A 14,338-nucleotide genomic window follows, 5' to 3' on the forward strand; every position below is an offset into this window, starting at 1 on the left:
TTTGGTACACTTTTTAATGCAACTGTGAAATGTCTATATAGTACATACATTCCATGACATAGTAAAATACATACATTGTAACTCTTGCCACTGCAAATTTAATCCTTGAGCCCAATTCATCCAGGCTGTAACTCCACTAACTTCAATGAATTTGGTCCCTTGTTGTTATAGCCACATTTTTTGATGTATACTTATTTTGAACATTATAGAAAACATTCATTTGGACATGTTGCTATAATCCTGGATTTGTAGCAGAATACGGATTTGATAATGCAAAATCATTTCTGGAGATCTGCATGTAAAAGCAATAGGCTCTAGAGGTCAGGATGCAAAAGAGATTGATAATGGGATACTGAGTCTTCTTCACCCCTTGGTTACCAGTTAAAATATGGCTCATGATAATGGGAACAAATAGGTCTGATCATGTGAAGGCCTCTAGGAAATGTTAGTTTCAATTTTATTTCACATCACAAAAGCTACCACTACAATAGAGTCATTTGCATTTTTGTTGGTAGCATCAGCACAGAGGTCAATGGCTGCAGAGCAAAACTGCATTTTCTGTCTTAGATGTTGTCCCTCCAGCTAGTGAAGATATATCTGGATGATATTGGGGAAGTTTGCAATATCACTGCCCATGATCTATTTTTGGTGGATAGACAGGGAACCAAACAGTCTTCCCATTCACTTCATTTACTGTTTGTCAATCTCATCTTAAAACTTTACCTTTGTCTGTCTTCCTCTCCTAAAAATTATTTCATACAGCAAGCATTGTAGCTGCAACAAAGTCATTCAAGGAGGTGTATAAATAATCAGACTCCACATAACTTCAGTCTGTTCTTGCCTATTGTCTTGCTCAGTTCTCTGCAGTTTTGTGACTAGTCCTGTTTTGCCTGTTTATCTCTCAAAAGGAGGAAGAAGTAAAGGAGGACATACATGTTGGGGGATGGGTGAGTGAGAAAGTGCAAAGAGTCCTTTAAATTAGAGAGCGGGGAATCATTCATTTTGAAACATCCACTGCTGATACTGGCTCCCACGTCACTGGTGATTTGTCTCTTTGGGAACCTCCTACCATTCCAGCCCCTTGAAGGTCTCCTCTCTGTGGGGTAGTTAAAATGTGGGTGTTGTTTAACTCCTGATACAGCCCAGTAAATTAGTGCACAGAGCTAGATCTGGCACTTGTCTCCAACTCCTCCAGGAGCTGCAGGTCTGCACTCACTTTTCTTTCCCTTCCTCACAGTATAGGCCTTGGGGAAATCAAGTTTCCTTTGTTACCTTGTACATTTCTCTTCAGTTGAGGGCATGGAACATGGGCTTGTCCTCTTCCCTCCATTCAACTATAAATACCTGGCTCAGGAAGCCCACGCACTGTTTCTATACTAGGAATTTCTGGTTTTTTTACTTAGGTCACTGTTAGGGTTACCATATTTTGTGCCTCCAAAAGGAGGACACTCCACGGAGCCCCCGCCCCAACTCCGCCCCCTCCCCTGCTTCCCGCGAACATTTGATTTGCGGGAAGCCTGAAGCAGGTAAGGGGGAGTGTGGGGGGAGGAGGCGCGGTCCAGGCTAGCCCCCCCCCAGCGTTTCCAGCCTGGGTCAGCTCAGGCCCCCGGCTCGGCATCGCGCCCCTGGTGCCCGGCTCGGCACCATGCCCCCGGCCCGGCACTGCCGACCCCAGCCAAAGAGGCCCCGGCCGAGCACCACCAAGCCCTCCCTCCCTCCCGATTTTCCCGGACATGCCCGGCTTTTGGGGATTTCCCCCCAGACGGGGATTTGAGCCCCCAAAAGCCGGACAGGTCCAGGAAAATCCGGACGTATGGTAACCCTAGTCACTGTGTAAGGTTCATCTGTCACATTATCACCGCAAGATTGATTTTTTTTTTAAATGTTTGACTTTTGTCATGCTCTCCACAGCAAAAACATGTGCCTAGCGGGCACTCTCTTCTTTTAGCTTTTACGACTGTTTGGTCTCCTATATTGTAGCACCTCCCAGTGCCCTTTCATTCCCTGCTAACTAGATGGTGCCCCGGCCTTAGAACAGGCTTTCTAGTGACTGAAATTCTGATTTCCTTTCAGACAAATAATTCCTGTTCATAAGAACAAAAGAACTGCCATACTGGGTCAGACCAAACGTCCATCTAGCCCAGTATCTTCCGACAGTGGCCAATGCCAGGTGCCCCAGAGGGAATGAACAGAGCAGGTAATCATCAAGTGATCCATCCTGTCACCCATTCCCAGCTTCTGGCAAACAGAGGCTAGGGACACCATCCCTGCCCATCAATCCCTGTTCCTCTGAGACTTCCTGTTCCTGCCTTCTTGCTTTTGCTTCAGGGCTCCTAACTACCTTCCTTGTTCATCCCTGTGGGACCCATGTTAGGGGGAATAGTGATCCTGAGGATCTGATCTCCTGGATGACAATTTCACATAGGTCTGGAGATAATTTTTGTGTGAGGGAGCTTTGTTCTGACAGAACTTCCTGGTTAAAATCATTAGAATTTTCACTGTCTAGAATGTTGGCAACTCCTAAGATAAAGTTTCCATTGCCTAAATCTGAGATGGGAGCCCCTGAATTTAGCAATATGGCTTTCACTTCAGCAAGTCTTCTCAGGATGCCTTAGGAATTGGGTCCACTTGGAGGTAAGGTGGATGTGATGTGACACTTTTTGTGGCCCTTAGAATTGGTAGTCATGCTAGCAGAATTATACAGATAAACCTGGCCTTCTTTTCAGATTGTGTATTTGTAGCATTCAGCCCTGACTATGATTAATCTGGGCAAGAATCAAGTATTTGACAGAAAGCCACTATTATCTGTGATGTAGCCTGACTGCTAGCTTTACTGGGATAGCCAAGGTAAATCAGAGATGTAGGACTAAGGGGATTTGAATTTGTGAGAGAAATCAGAAGCTGCTGTCAATGGCTGTAATCTCTTCAGGAAAGACTTTACAAACGGGTCAGGGACATCAGATTCAACATTGCCATTTCCCTGGAAACAAGAAATAATCGCATGCTGCAATCCTCAGGTGTACTTTTATCTAAGTTTCCTTCTCTCCCCCCACCTCCCAAATGTCAGCTCTGGTTTGGGTTTCCAACAGAAGGAAGTGCATGCCAATGAATCATCTGCTCCCATAAAGGTTAGTTGTGCAGAAATAGTGCCTCTCTGACTACAGTTACATACAGTTCTGCCTGCATTTTAGTAATTAAATAACCTGTTCAGCTCTTTCTTTATTTTACTAGCTGGGTCAGACTATAATTTCAGCAAGTTTGCAATCCATTCTCTTGAGGGGAGTGAGAATATGTGACTGTCTAGGCCACTGTCATTGGCTGCTCCACTCACTGCTGTGCTGGTGCCTCCTCCTGGTCACTCTGGAGATTAACTCTCAAGACTGACACCCTGGTCGGTGGTCACCCCATCACACACCCTTCCCCCTCAAGACTGAAACCCATGGGTGGGCAGGTATTGTACTCTAAATCACCTACTCCACATCTGCTGCAGCTGGATTCTCAGGTCATCCCTTTCTTGTCTTAGGCCCCTGACCATAAGTTTGTCTGTCCCATTTCTCCATACCACTTCTAAACTTTTCTCTCTGGGACTCTAGGTCCCTCATGACCTCTTGCAATGCCTAGCCTCTGTTTGCCAGAAGCTGGGAATGGGTGACAGGGGATGGATCACTTGATGATTACCTGTTCTGTTCATTTCCTCTGGGGCACCTGACATTGGCCATTGTCAGAAGATAGGACACTAGGCTAGATGGCCCTTTGGTATGACCCAGTATGGCCATTCTTATGCTCTGCAGCTAATATCTTTTTTTCCCAGCTGGTTCACCTGTTCCACTGAATCCCCTAGCACCCTCGCTCCTGTGTTGTGGTTCATCTCTGTCTTAATCCCTGCATTTCTCAACGTCTTCTCTGGAGGTCTTTCTCCTCCCCTCTAGTCTCACCTGCCTAATGGCTTTCTCTACCTTTCTTACAGGGTCCTTATAGGCCTCTCCTTTTCTCTCTTGCCTCAGTCTCTTGCCTTTTTCCTGGCTCCCCTCCTTTTCCATGTCATGGGGTGCTCCACTAACTACTGCTCTGGCACCTCCTCCTAGTCACTCTGGGAGTTAGCTCTCGAGGGTGATGCCCCCATTTACAATTTGCTCACCATCACTCCAACTCTGGTCTGCAGTTCTTCTTGCTCCTGGACCCTCAGCATCTCCTTCATGACTTAGGCCTCTGGCTAGGGCACTCAGTGTTCCCCCTTCTTAGGTTCAGTCCATCAACAGTCCTAAGCAGTCTTTCCATTCACTGCCCCAGTGCCACTCCTTCAGTGGCTGGTAGGGAAACCCAGGCCCACCCTCTACTCCAGGTTCCAGTTCAGGGACTCTCAGATCAGCAGTTATGGACTTCCTCTCTTTGCCCTCGTTGCTCCTTCCCTGGACTGCTTCCTATTCTCTGGTTCCCCTTCTCTTTCTGGGTGTACCAGCCCCAACATCCCTCTTCCCACAGAATGACTGCTGTGTGCGTTTCTGTAGCCCATTACCTGGCTTTATAGGCCCTCCCTAAAGCCCCCGTTTGCAGTCTAATTAGCTAATTGGGCCCACCTGGCCCAATTCAGTTCTTGCAGGGCTAGTGTGGGGATCTCACCCCATCACAGATCAATTTAGTACTGAAGTATCAAAATTTCTCTTTCAAGTTCTTACAAAAATGCAAATTCTGACCTTTCCTTTTGGCCAGCCATCAGCCTCCAAAGTCTTTACTAAGTCCTAGCAAAACTGACAACCCTCCTTTGTCAGAAGAGGTTTTTATTTATATATTTATACACACACATACACATCACTACTTTTATTTTTGTACATTACTTGGACTACTTTTTTCATCAGGACTTACCGGTAGTCTGCCCATGACTTTGCAGATTTTTCTCTCATTTTGTCTATCAATTCTGTCGCAAGGAGAATTTGTGTTTGATCCCTTCTCAATGGTGGTTGTCTGTGTGTGATCCTGGATGCAGTCGGGATGATATGGTTCCTCTCAAGTATTTGGTATTTAATAAGAGTTGAGCTCCAATTAAGCTTTCTCCACATTTAGTGCACTTGAGATCTCTCTTGCATGTAGATTCTCTGCTACATTGTAGTTTCCTTGAGACCTTTCCTGTTAGGGGAGGTAGATTTTTTCCTCCTCTCTTCTTTGTCTCAATCTTGCTTTGTTGAAGATTACAGGAATTTTGGCTATGACTTCAGTGGGAGCAGGCGGGGGCATTAGGTGAACAGGGACTTTCATCTGCCCAGGTTGATAATTGCTATTCCATTTCTAAGTTGTCTCTGGGTACCCTGTTCCATTGTCCTGCATCTATTATGCTATTTTGCATTTTGAACAGAAATTGCACCCTGTACAGATACTGCATTTCATCTTCAAGTGAACGTAGTAGTAGTATAGTTGGATGTGATAGTTGTGATGCTGTAGCTTATACTACCAGTCAAGAGGGTACAATGAACAGCCATCTTCACTCAGAAGCAGAGAAGTTATTCCTCTCCATGAAGAATCACTTTTCATCTGGATCTGTTCCTGCACAGTCCATTCCCTTCAACAGACCCATCTATTTTGTTTTGGCTTCGAGGGTGCTATTAGGCTGGTTTCTGAGCAAAGATTTTCTTCCTTCAGTAACAATGTCTGGATACGAGCAAGAATCGTTACACATTGGTCACTTGGAGCACTAGCATTGCTGACCCAGTGTTCCATCTGGTCAAGTATCCTCTTTGCCTGTGCTCAGTCCCAACGGCTTCTGTGGGGTTTCTTGCACCTCCCTCTGGGTGCAATTATGGAATAACCTGCTCATAAAGTTTCTTTCTGATTTCCATCTGGTTTATCCCCTGGAGGATTATATACTAATATTAAATATCCTAATGTAGATGTGGGTGTTCTGATGATTCAGATAAATGTCTATTTTAAATAAAAAGCCAATTAAGCTCATGGCCTCCAGGGTAACTTGCAGCAATGAGTTCCCCAGGTTAATTATGGATTCTGTTAAAGATCATGATCAGTTACACATTTTGTTGCTGTTCAGTTTCATTGAATGTCCCCTTATGTTAGCATTATGAGAGAAGGTAAATTTACCTTCTCTAGACTATTTATTATAAAGTATATCTTAATTTCCTCTCTGTAAAAACTAAACAGTTTTAAAATTTTCAGTCTCTTCTCTTACGGAAGTCTTCCCATGCCTTTGATAATTTTCATCCCTAACCTTTTGAACCTCCTTTCTTTTTTTATATTCCTTTTGAGAGAGCATGACCAGAATGGAACACAGTATTCCAGGGAAAGGAATAGATATAGATATAATGGTATAATAATTTCAATGTTTTCTGTCCCCTTCTTTCTGAACCCTAAATTGTTTGCTTTTCTGACCACTCCTGAACATTGAGCAAATATTTTCATTGAGTTGGTCATAATGATGCCCAAGTCTCTTTCCTTAATGGCTCCAGTTAAATTAGTGACTGGTCACTTCATAGCTTATCTTTTGTTTCAACAAGTCTCTCAACATCTCAATCCTTGGAAATAATTCCTGTATATCAGTGGTGGGCAACCTGCAGCCCATCAGGGTAATCTGATTGCAGGCCACAAGACATTTTCCTGACATTGACCATCCGCAGGCATGGCCCCACGCAGCTCCCAGTGGCCTCAGTTCGCCATTCCCAGCCAATGGGAGTTGCGGGAAGCCACAGGGACGTGCTGGCCGCCGCTTCCCACAGCTCCCATGGGCCAGGAACGGTAAACCGCTGCCACTGGGAGCTGTGAGGGGGCCGTGCCTGTGGATGGTCAACATCAGCAAAATGTCTTGTGGCCTGCAATCAGATTACCCTGATGGGCCGCATGTGTGCCACAGGTTGCCTCCCATTGCTCTATATTATCTAAAAAGAGTTGTTCCACAACATCTCCTGTAGTGAACACTGAGGCAAAGAAATCCTCTTGCTTGTTTGCAATGTACTTAAATGCTTCTGCTTCTCCAGAGGACACACTGATTCTCTTGCAGCTGCCTTCCTGCTGCTGATAAATTTCTTAGATTTTTCCTCAATATATTGGGCTATTTACTCTTCAGCTTGCCTCTTAACATGCCAGATTTCCATTACATTTTGCTTTCTCCTTCCTATTATCTTTACTGGTCTTGAATTTCATTTTCTAAGGGATATCTGTTTTTCCTCAAACAAAGTCTTGAACCTTGTCTTTTAACGATCTTGCTTTTCCCCCTAGCCCTCCTGCTTTTTTGTTTACTGGTATGACTTAGCTGTAGTATTCTTAAGTAGCTTTCATATGGAATCTAACTCTTCACGTTAGACTTTTGGGTCATTTTTTATCCCCCCCCTCTGCCTTTTTTATTAATTCTCCTTTCTAAAGTTTAGTGTCTCACTGCTAGCTCTTGCTACAATCTCTTTCCCAAAGCTGTTGAACTTAATTACTATTCATTAGTGGCATAGTTACTAAATAGTTCCTATTTGTTACTTACACACACACACACACACACACACACACACACACACACACTATAATATTACAATAATAGTAAACAGCTATTCCTGTGAGTAACTTAGGATTTTTATTAAGAGTAGCCTCTCCTGTTATGTGATCTAGAACCAGCTGTTCCAAGGGGCAATTTTTTTAAATGTCAAGAAATTGCTTCTCTAGAACTTGTCTTGTGACATTTGACCAGTTTATAAATGAGGAGTTGAAGGTTCCCCTTTTAAACTGTTTTATTAAGCTTACTTACCTCTTTGGTCTTTTTCTGATCAGGAAACTAGTGGTAGAACTGTGCTTGTACGTCAGTGTTCTTATGATTTGGAATTTGTTTCTAGATGTAAGTATGTGGTCCTCTCCACTCAAATGTTTCATTAGATTTTATGAAATCTTTTAGGTATAGTGCTACTTGGCCACCTCTAAAACCTAATTTGTCCTTACTGGTTGGGTTTATAGTAATTCTACCATATTTCTCCAATGCCCATGTCATCTTCCATTGCCAGGCGTTATAGTTTGCCTATTTTGGATTTTTGTGCTCTTTGTTTAGAGCAGTTGTGTTAATGGGAAGTCTCTGAAGAAGATCTTGCTTTTTAATTACTCCTTTCAATAAGCTCCTGATTTCTTCTTCTTTTCTCCTCCCTCTCTCTGAGAAAAGGTCTGAGGATTCAAGAAGGCTCTTGAACTCAGCACTTCCATTTCCACTCTCCAGTGTCCCACATTCTTTATTTCACACATCTGCCTTCTTTTGAAAATATCTTCCAGGCCTCATTTTGAGCACTTCCATTTGCTTTCTACTTAAGTGGCTTTTTATTTAGTTGCCACTTTCTCTGCTAGATACATAGGTGGAGTTACTGTTTATTGAAGTGATTTATTTGCAGATATTTCCAGACAAAGTTTTTGAGTTACATCTGGATTTCATTCCTTAAGTTGTCAGACTCTCAAGTGAATCTGTTTTCCCAAAACACAGACTGAGCATTGATTGTCATTTAGATGTTAAGAGGGCTATCAAATTTTCTTTATCCCAGGCAAAGCCTCTTTGAAATTCTAAGAAAACTTTGTTTGCTTCTATGAAAAAAAATAAGATTTTAGCAGCTTTTTAATAACAAGAATTGCTTGGTGCAGTGAAGACTCTCAGTAATTCCTACCAAAACCAGTCTGTGTTCTGGAGAGTGTACTAGAGACGCTTCAGTCTCCTGGGCAAACAGAATTTAAGCAGCAACATCTGATATATGCAGGACTGGTATATGGTGCTTGCTTCATTCTTACACAGATGATTTTGGTTGAAGAGTACCACTTAAAGGAAGGCACCTCCTTATTTTCATTCCTTGCCACATCTGCTTGCTGTATGGACTTTTGTAGGATGGGAGAAGAGGGGGCATACAAAAATGTAAAATTACATATTAGTAATTGTGTTTGTCATAGTCTCTCTTCTCCCATCTTCCCTCCTTACATAATCCTGGCTTTATACATAATGATATGCATCTGAATTCTCCAAAGTTTGTGCCTTACTTTTTTAAATGACTAAGGGTGGAATGAGTGGAATATTACCATATAAAAATACATCCTGTGTTGAGTCTTTTTGCCTCCTGCTTCCCAGTAGGTAGCTATAACGCTTGCTGTATGGAATCTTGTTTTGTAGGAAGGAAGAAGAGGAAGGACTACAACAACCACAAATAGTGGTATGTAATTTTCCCTTTCTCCTTTGTCTCTCCCTATTAGCCTTATAATTGATGGTATAATATGTCTTACCTTTCTGTTTGCTGTAACTTATACTAACACTACCTTCTGGTCTCATACTGTCTAATTTGGTAAAGTGTTTTGGGGAATAGTTTTGAATGAAAGATGATGTATCAAACAAAGTTTATGCCGGATGGTAGTGACTCTTGGTCACTGCTTAATTGAGCTGAATTTGAAAGGTGAACTAAATGAGAGCTCTGCATCCCATTACCAGTGATCAGAGCCATTCAATCCTCCCTTTTTAGCTTTTATACAATGTACAAAAAATTGGATTTGATAGAAAATAACAGGGAGAAAAATCACCTTTTATTTAACAACTATTGGATGCAACCAGTGTTATTTTTATGACCAGTATCAGAGGGGTAGCTGTGTTAGTCTGAATCTGTAAAAAGCAACAGAGGGTCCTGTGGCACCTTTAAGACTAACAGAAGTATTGGGAGCATAAGCTTTCGTGGGTAAGAACCAGATGCATCTGAAGAAGTGAGGTTCTTACCCATGAAAGCTTATGCTCCCAATACTTCTATTAGTCTTAAAGGGGCCACAGGACCCTGTTGCTTTTTATGACACAATTATGAGAAAACGAGCTGGATTCTATTCCAGCTCAAGTAATGTAAGAAGAATTGTGAACTAAATTCCAGTTGCAGACTCTTGACTAGTGGTGGTGATGCATAGGCCAGAAAGAGTCCAGCTTTACAAACTACAGTTTGCTTGCAGGCTAGAGGTTTAGGGGAACTACTCCACTTTTTTAACTGTTAAACTGAGAAAATTTTGATGCAGGAGCCACTGAGATACAATAAACACAGAACCTCACAATGCGATTTTTTTTTTTTTTTTTTTTTTTTTTTTTAGTGGTTTATTTTCAGAATAGAACAGCATTGTGCAGCACACTGCTGTGTAGTGTTTGAACTGACATTTCATCCGAAGTTTCCCACATCGTGCAGCAGATGTTCTAAACTATATTTACATCCATGAGGATCACTCCTCTGTCACCACCTAATTAAAATGGTACAAATTGGCAGCATCATAGTTGGGGAGAGAAAGTGAAAAATACCTTATCAGGTTTAAACTTCAGCCAGAAATGAAGTAAGCAAAAATGTAATTAAAAACTGGAAGTTAGCCTGGGCACTTAGCAAAGTGTGCCATGGGGATCACATGTGGTCAAGACATTGGATCTGAAATATGTTGTCTTCTGCAGCAGTTTTTCCCTCCAACACTGGTCTGGGTTATTGATTCATTACTAACTTTAGAAGTAAGCTTGCCATCCAGTGAATCATCACCCCTTTCTGTCACTCACTAGATATTCCTTGGTGACCTCTCATCTAAATATTGACCAGGTTTGACCTGTCTTGGCTTATGAGATCACAGCTCAAGGTGGTACAGCTGCATTAATAAGTTACAGAAAGTCATAATGTTTTCAAATTCAATATGGCATTGATGAATTATGGAACAAATGTAATAAGATTTTAGTTAGAAGTGTAATGTCAAAGTTTGACATTACACTTCTAACTAAAATCTTATTACATCTTTCATGACACACAGAATCTTCCTCTAGTACAATTAAATAACAAAGTCAGTCAGTAACCAGCTTGTACTCCTATTGGAAACTGAACATTAAGGGCCAGATCCTGAGATCCAACTGATCCATACAGAGCATGTGTGTGCAAAGCTGGCTTAAAACTCATCCTTTCACTTATCTAATTCTGGTGCAGTCGCTGTTCAAGGCTAGACCCATTGTAGTAAGGTAGAGGAAACCTCAGGCTGGTCTAATTGATGGATTGGCATAATATAGATGTGTCCTGGACAATCCCACTCTTTTCCCTGCCACCATATAAACAGGGAGAGGGAAGTGGCGTAAGAGCCCCTCCTGCACCAGCTTATACTGTCAGATCATCCTTTCAATGGGATGACCTTTCTGGGGTGGCTTAAGGCCAAGTACATGCTGCAATGTGGAGCAAAGCTGTCGCATCATGCTAGAAAATCAGTCCCTAAAACTTTATTTTAATTACATAATGACTCTGTTGTAGAAAAATATAAAATAAGATAATAGAGAACTAATTAAGATCTAGTAGTTTTATATCCATGACACTTCCTGCTGGCATTTAGAGAAAAGTTAATTACTTTTATTCCACCGCTCTTAACATTATCATTTTTTATAATTTTTCTGCACAGACATGACACTTTAATGTTCAACAAAATTGTCTGCTTAAAAAGAAACATAGGTTTGCAAAGCAGTCAAGAAAAATCACATTTTCTCAGTCCCTAGGGAAACATGTTCACTCTGGAGTAAATCTGCAAGTATTGCATCATTATATTATTCTTCGATGTGAAGGTTGGACATTAACTAAAAATAAGGACACTTGAGGGCTTTTCTCCACAAATGGCACAGAGATCTCTCTCTCCCAATTTCCCAACATTAACCTATCGAGTAATCCTTACCTTGTAGGGAAGTGGTGACCGTCTCTGACTCTTAGTGCTACAGTTCATTTCCATATATAAGCAATATAGATAAATGGTATTTTAAGTGTGGGTGGCTTCACTATATAGGGTCTTAGTCAAATTGGAACATGAAATCTCCCTGTCTGAGAGTATTGTGTCAGAAGGGTGTTGCAAAATACTTGTGGTATAATAGCTGTGTCTCTGAATCTTAGAGCAATTGAAACAGCATGCTAAATTGTGATGTATTTGAGTTTTCCGGGGGAGAGGGGGTGATGTGATGGTCTGCTGAGACTACACCTACTGTTTTTTAAAAAAAATGTCCTCAGGACATAAACAGGGAATTAGAAGAGGAAATGTAGATATGTTGTCCTCAAATTGCCATTTGCTATTTTTATAACTTTTCTATTCCACCTAGTGAAAGTCACTACTTGAATGAGTGGGGTTTGAGGATGGATATTTACCTTTTGAAATGTTAAGGTGCCCAGAATTTATGGGATAGACCCTCCTGACTGTTAAATTCTCCTCTTACCATACAAGAAGCAAGAGGAGGGAAATAGTGCAAATTATCTAGAAAAGAAACCTGAAGGCTGAACTCCAAGTATTAAAGACAGGATGAGAGATAGTGTTTATGCAAATTTTGGTTGTCAAAGGTGTACTTATAGCTAATTTTCTCTATTGGTAATAATAATTGTCCTGTATAAGTTTGTCATCTTTGTTTTATTGGTAGTACAATGCATGGTGGCTTTCAACCACTTTTAACTCCATTTCTTCTTTTAGCCTTAATAGAGTTATTAGTAAACCTGTTCCATTTCCCCTCCCCTTTTCTGTGCTGTTTATAATTCTAATTAATAGAGGTGGGGGAGAGGAATCTTCCTCTGACTGTCTGTGAAGGATTGGGCCTAACTTGTAATGACCTTTACGGCTGGACCTAGATTGGTGCTTGCAGATCCAGCTCCCTCCCTGGATAAATCCTGTCTGGGGCCCGCTCACAGCACCCAGGCAGGGTAGTCTCCAGTCTGATTTAATTTGTTGTGGATTTTGTTTCAAGTCTTCTTGTTGAAAACAGGATCAAAGCCTCATAGCCTTTTCCCACAAAGTCTGTACAGGTTAGTCCTTCCTCTTCTTTCCCCCCCCCCCCCCCCCCCCCAGTCTGCCAGTACCGGATTTACCATGGTGCCACTGGCACCGGGCCCACGGTCCAAAGGGGCCCCGGCCCGGCATGCTTTTTTCTTCCCCCTCCCGTTCCTACGGGGGCAGGGGGCAGAAGCTTGGTCCTGCCGGCTCCTGCTGCAGCAGGGCAGGCTCCGCCAGCAGCCAAGCTCCCCTTCCCCCGCATCTTCCCCCAGTGTGCTAAGTTCCTGCCCGTCCCCTTCCTACCGCCAAACAGCTGATCCTCCTTGCGAGGGAGGGGAAAGCTAATTAGCCAACAAGTTGCAGGCTCCTAACCCCAGAGTAATACTATCCCTTATTCCTTCACGCTGCCCTTTAAAAACACTGTGCAATTCTAGAGACAGAGAACCCTTAGCTCTAGGCTTGATATTCAAATGGAAGAGAGGTTAATTTGGATCAGTGCATTACCTTTACAACTTTCTGTCCAAGAAAGGGTAAACCATCAACATATTATGACCTCTTTGGGGGGGTCTGCAGGAAGAAAGCCATGCTAGATACTCAGAAGTGCATCCCAAACTAACAGAGCCTGATTCTTTTCTCTGAACATTATTTTAAAAACTGATAGAACTTCATTGATTTTAATGGAGTTTTTCTTGACTGTCACCAGTGTAGTTGGAAGAACAATCAGACCTATTGTCTGTAGTTGCACTGAGATGTTCTCTTTAGTGTCACGTTGCTAATGTTCCTAGGAGAAAATCAGAATGAAAGAAAGATCAAATAAAAGGAGGATTATAGAGAAGGAAAATAGCATCTTAACAGTCATAGATTTCTCTTAAAGAGAAATCTAACAGTTGGTAGGTGATGTGCTGAACCCATGTATCAGAAACAGCATGCTTACAGCGGCCTGACATATCTTGCACTCAGCATTTGATTTTTTGCTTTTCCTTGTTTATGGAAGACAACTTGATATCCTTTGTACCTCAAACTGCTGTGTAGGATGGAATAAGACAGACAGAAAGTACCATAATGTCAGTTGTGGCTTTAGGGTCATGATGAAGTGTTTTATAATTAGCAAGGTGAAAATAGTACCCAACATGACCAAACTGTGTATGGAATGTATGTAAATGTCGTCATTCCTTGTAGGGAGCCTCTTCCATCACTCAACACCTATACCAGATAAGAAGCAGAGTTGATGGTCTCAGAAAGGGCTTCTGTTTAATCTTTCACAGCTGGAAATATGGTCAGAGTGTGAGAATAAGAGATTGGGGTTTTGGGGGGGGATAGCTTATTTTTAACTCATCATGAATTTATTTTATTCACATCTTTTATCCAAAGAAATGTGTAGATTTTAGTGTATTGACGGTCTTGTCCATGTCACTTTAATGTTTTATTTCCTTGAATTGTGACTTTTCCTGTTAAATTTTCTTTATAAAATATGTCAAAGTGGGAGAGGGAGGGTGGAAGGAAGTCTTTTAAATAGAAGTGACCACAATGTGTCCACTGAAAAGAACTATGAATCTAATCCATATGATCTTAAAAATGAGCTAATTCCACACCAAGGATAATCTGGAAAAAT

The 14,338-nt window shown here is 41.9% G+C and overlaps 1 protein-coding gene across 1 annotated transcript in view; it reads left to right on the forward strand.

Annotated features, from left to right (window-relative positions):
* The window catches only part of FGF14 (fibroblast growth factor 14), a 629,737-nt gene that overhangs the window by 335,267 nt on the left and 280,132 nt on the right, over positions 1-14,338 (forward strand). The window lies entirely within an intron of this gene.

The sequence above is a fragment of the Trachemys scripta genome, chromosome 1, assembly GCF_013100865.1.
Source record: "Trachemys scripta elegans isolate TJP31775 chromosome 1, CAS_Tse_1.0, whole genome shotgun sequence".
Lineage (NCBI taxonomy): Eukaryota > Metazoa > Chordata > Testudines > Emydidae > Trachemys > Trachemys scripta.